The following is a 5,714-nucleotide window of genomic DNA, read 5'->3' on the forward strand; positions in this document are numbered from 1 at the left end:
TGCTTATCGATAGCACCACTGACATATCAGTTACTCCACTACCACACGGTTTTTAAAGACAAATTTTGGGCATCTCTCTATTTCCTTAGGAAATTCAGTGCTACGTTCAGGATTCACCAAGACACGATGAAGTCTTACCATGTCCCAGGCAACACAGGAACGACTGAGAAGTCCTTGGGCATGCATAATGACCAAAGGGTTGAAAACTTCTGCATAGCATAAATCAAGACTGGGCTTCAGCAGAAGAGAACCAAAATAACATCAAGTGCAAAATGATACAAATCTGTAATATTTCCAGCTAGTGGAAAGGCAGGCGAAATAGTGTGACACATCAGTGTCTGCAGGCATGCTGACTTTTTAGAAAGATGGCAGGAATAAGCAACAAGACAGCTGATGGCAACATTACAGAACGCCTTACACGATCTCATGAGACTTTTATAAACATGAAAAGAAACAATTCAATTTTTTTTTCCCTTTGTGAAGTTCTGACTTAATTATATGTTACTAGTTCCACATCTGCTCCACATAGCTTAAGATATCACTGCCGGACCAAGCTTTGTACAAGTATACATTGTCACATGAATGCTTACTGATACCACAGAGCTCCTTACAGAGCTTGTTCTGAAGCTGACATTTACTATGTAAGGTTGGACTTTCCTTTCCTTACGCAGAAAGAATGACGGACTCTTGTAGTTGTACTTCACAACTGCTCAGAGCCACCAAAAGATAATAGTGCAGCTGGAATGAAGAATAGAAGTAAAATACTGTTCCTGATTTAAATGCATAATGAAATTTGCATCCAATTTCCATGCTTACAAAAACAAAATAATGTGTTTCTCTCTGCACACAAACAGCTTTGCTCCTCTAGTGATGCAGAGGGCTGTTTCAGCCAGGCTGAGAATCACAGGTAATACTTAAACTTTGTCAGAGGTGTCTTGATGGCAGAGTGCAAACCACCAGACCCCAAGCCTCCAGATGTGTTATTTGATCAACATGTTGATCATGTCTGACAAAAGGAATCATCCAGGTGCATCACCTGACAGGTGAAGAAAGGAGAGAAGAAGTCCACAACAAGAAAGGGAAGATGGGCAGCATCTCCTTCAGAAGGAGCGAGTTTTACAGTACAGAACAGACTATCAATGTGCTTCCTAGTGAGAGCTGAAGAAAATACTTTAATGAAGCAAATATTGGACATCGTAAAAACAAAGCAGTTTGTTTTCCTGTGTTTTACATAAGCGCCTATTATTTTCTCTTCTGCCTGAGAGAAGGGAAGCTTGGAGTGAGAATATGTTGCTGGTTTGACAAAATGCTATGCAGCAAAATAATAAATAAATATAAGTAGCCAGAGTCTGTGTGATAAGAGACCTGTGAAGAAATTGGAGTTTTTGTGGTGGGGATTTAATTATTCTAGTATCGACAAGAATGAGAATTAAGGGAGGAATCAACAGGCTGACTTCTACAGGCAGTAAAAAACAGGTTTATCTTTCACTGTTTATTGAGCACTTAGATATAATAAATTCAATAATGGTCTGGTGGGTATTACTGCTTTATGACAATATATCACAGGGCTTAAAGTAATCATGGTCTTAGGCTATGAAGGTAACAAATAAAACTTCAGACAGCATCAGGTTGTTAAGCTCAAATATTCCCAGAAAGGCAGTGGGAAAGGAAGGGAGAAAACAAGGAAGAAGAGGTGATGTTTAAAGCAAGCAGAGTAAATAATGTAATCATGTTAATATTAGTAATAGCAAACAGTTAAAAGTAATAGTAGAAGTTACTGGAGTAAAGCACCAACATATCAAGTGAAGACAGAAAGCAATTACAAAAGGTATAATAAAAAACTGAAAGGACAAGCTAGCTGATGTAAGAAGCTCACAAAAGCTCTGTAAAACATTCAAGGGGAAAAAGTTGCACTTGCTAATAATAATCCACAAGGGCTCAGGCAATGCTAATTAGCGTAGAGCTGCTCTTCATGTGTACAAGGACATACAGCATGTTCCAGGTTTAAACAACTGAACGATGAAGATTAAACTCATTGGTGTTCTTTTAAAAGTTTAAAAAAAAAAAAAAAAATAAATAAAATCACAGAATTCTGGCATCCAGAATTCATCCCAGAAACAGATTTAGTGGACTTCTGGAGATTTTTTCTAAAGCCACCGATCTATCTGTAAGGAAAACATGACTCACCACACGTAAACGCACCCAGCTCTCAGCAGGATTTGAGCCCACTCTTCTGTGCACAACTCAGCAAATATGACCACCTTTGGGCTCTGTCTACCACACCTGTTTTATTGCCTCCACGTTTCCAACAAGCTCAGTTTAAATTACTTTCGGACTAGGAAAAAAAAAAAAATACAGACACCATGCAAAGATGGGAATACAGATCAGGAGGCAAAATCATCTTAGAATTCAATTCCACGTTCAGCCCCAGCTCTCCAAGAGTGCTTACATTCCTCCTGGAGTCACTTACATTTCTAGTAGGATTTTCAAAGGCACCTTACCTTCAGCATTCTCAGTGCCTGTTGTGCGTTTTCTTAAGCACAGGGCTGAAAAGAGTGATCCCTACTTATTACAGCAGCTGTTTCTATCTAAAGAACAATATTCACATGGAAGCAATCAAGTTGTGCTCTGAGCTAACAGGGGCAGGATGGGGGATGCTTGAAGGTCCACAGCGTTGCCTTCCTATTTTCATAGTATAGACACATTTGCTGATAGAAATCAAAATATCTAAGGGCCATGGTGTTCAACTGCCAGACCACAGGTTCACCCATTGGAACCAGCTGTCAAGCCTCTATTGACCTCATTTTCTTTCTTTAGTAAGTTAGAGAAGTTTGCAAGGATCAAACCTACCTGCTGTGTAGAAAGCAACCTGGGAAGAGGTGGGGAGCTCCCAGAGCACACTGATGCACAAAGCAGCAACACAGATTTCAGAGATTTCCTTCTGGAATCCCACCCTCTGCAGGATGAGGAGCACTGAGCTGGTCAGCACATCATGTCACGCTAAGTTCTGTTCCAAAGAGACATACAGGCTCTCAGTCTCACTGAGCATTGTCAATTTGCTCCAATGTGTCCTTAATGAAGAAAAGCAAATGTTTAGCCCCAAGAAACAGTCCACTGACAAAGGTGTTTATTAAGAAGAGCCACTCAACACGTAGTGAAACTTTTAAAGTAAATGCACCAAGAAGTAAAGTGAAGAAATCTGTGCTTCCCTACCCTTGCTGAAATGGGTCATTTCCTCATTTTTTTGTATTCATTCTCCTACTCATTTGTTTTTTTAATGGTTGCACCTTTACTTAACAACACTGTTACTTATGCAGCAAAAATATTTGTTCTCAAAATCTGACTTCATCTGACAGGCATAAAGAAAATAATGCATTAGAAATTAAGCTCAGAAACTGTAAAAAATTTGTACCGATAGTCCATTTCGTTCTTAAGAAACAGCGTTCTGTGCATCACTGATAAGTCAGCCAATAACATTTGTTGATTTCAAAACAAAAACAGGTAACATGAGATATCACCTTTATCCAGAAGGCCTTACTCTCATTTCCAAAAGAATCAGGCATTTGTCCACATTCAGCACACCATGCAAATGAATTCACCATTCTTTTACTACTGGGCCTCCAGAAAAGTATGCAAACCCAGTGCCTCACTAGGAGTCAACATCGAAATGCTAGCCCCATTTTACACATAGGCTCTGTATTAATATAAATACCCCAACACTCACCTGAGAAGAGTGTAGCAGGCAGTCCTCAACTCGAGCTGCCCTTGACCTTTATGGCCAATGTGGAAGATGGGCATATACAGTTTTTTCTGGCTAGACCAGTATCAGGATAAAATTAATAGGAATCCTGCCTCATAAAGAAGTCTGACGCAAACCCATTTTCTGTATTCAACACTCAGACACATTTTGTTTCCTCCAACTCACTACTGCTGTCAGAGGCTGTAAGAGCTATTTACCCAATCTTATCCTGAGATCCTTAACTAGCAAGGGGAAAATGGATGTCACAAGCCAAATAACTTCTGTCAACAAATTAGCAAGCATCAGTGCCTTTTTATTAACAGCATTTCCAATGTTTAATGTCAATCAAGTCCCACAGTTCAGAGGTCTGAATATCTGGTAGTCCTTTAAGTCACATTACATGATCATTCATTCCTCACAACTCCCCCAAGCAGCAATTCCCTTCAACGCTCACCAACCTAAAATAAAGATATAAAAATTGTACATTTTTAATACAAGGCCTCCAATATTATGTTTTTTTTCCCTACATATTTCATCACAGCAAACCACAAAATTTGAGGTCATGAAGCTGAGAGCATGACAGTCTGTTAAAGCTTCATCTCAAGCTTTATACACACATGCTTTTTTTTGATATTCTTCATTTTTATTATGATCTTGGTAAAGTTTCCCTCAGGCAGATTATGCTGTATAAATGCCAGTTCAAGTAGAAGAATCAGTAAATGAAGTTTTAATATTTAGGACCAAACTAAAACAATTTTTGTATCCAGATTTCTAAAGTAGCATTTGTAAGCTTCAATATTTAAACATAAAGGGACTTTATTTCAAGTACTATAAAAGAGAAACATTGCCACTCACTGGCAGTACCAATGTCTTTGCAGCATTTGTAGGCATTTATGTTCATCTTTCAAAAGCTCTATTAACCTTTATACTATTTGTCAATAAAAAGCCCCATTAACATTTAAACTGTGTATGTCTAACTGTCTGCTTCAAACAAGAATCAAAAGATGGCCTATAAGAAGCAGGCTGTTATTTATTTCAGTCTACATTACTGGGACTGTGCATGTTGAAGGTTTCCAAAAGCTAACACTTCTTAAAATAATTGGGGAAAAAAAGAAAATAATCCATCAGCAACTGGCAAATATGTTACACACTGCCTGAGCACGGGATGAGACAGACACACAGACAAGTATTGCAACACGATCCAATTTTGGAAAGAGCAGTGCAACTAGCTAACTAGCTGTAGCCACTTCAGGAATGCTGCAGGTCTAAAGAGATCACACTGTACATGAACTTGAAATTTACACACTGCTTTTGCACTAGGATCAGCAGAACTTACCTGATATTATCAACCAATCTTACATGACATTAACGATTTGTCTTCATTGGGCAAATGTTATCTTTGATTAAAATCAAGTATTTATTGGATAAGAACTGAAATCACAGCTGTGTAGATAACAGAGTCTTCAATCAAGCTGCTGAATTGGAAGTGCCAAGGATATTATTCACCAGTTCATGCATGTCTCCTAAAACTGTTGCTTCAAGTAGCACTGATTTAGCAAAATCTCTCTGTGCTGCTTCTCTGGAGTGAAGTGGGTATTTTGAAAGGCAAGGAAAAACATTGTCAAAATATGGAGGCAAGCGAAATCGGCAGTTTATTACCACTGCTTTTACAAATCATTAATGAAACAACACGTCCCATTCCACCAAAGAGAAAAAGAATTCATGAACTGTCTTCAAGTATGGGAGATGTACTCGCTGTAACAACAGATGCTTCGTTTCATTAACTTTATAATAAGTAAACCCGTAAACTTCATAAAAAATTTACAACCAAAATGGAGCTAGTGTGACAAATCACGCTCAGATAGCAACGACAAAAATGTGAAGATCACACATGATTATCAAAAATGCATTTTAGTTTTGCTTCCCTAGAATTCAGTTTGATGGAGTGTCACTTTATGCAATCACCCCTTTCACC

Source organism: Tetrao urogallus, assembly GCF_951394365.1.
Source record: "Tetrao urogallus genome assembly, chromosome: 15".
Taxonomy (NCBI): domain Eukaryota; kingdom Metazoa; phylum Chordata; class Aves; order Galliformes; family Phasianidae; genus Tetrao; species Tetrao urogallus.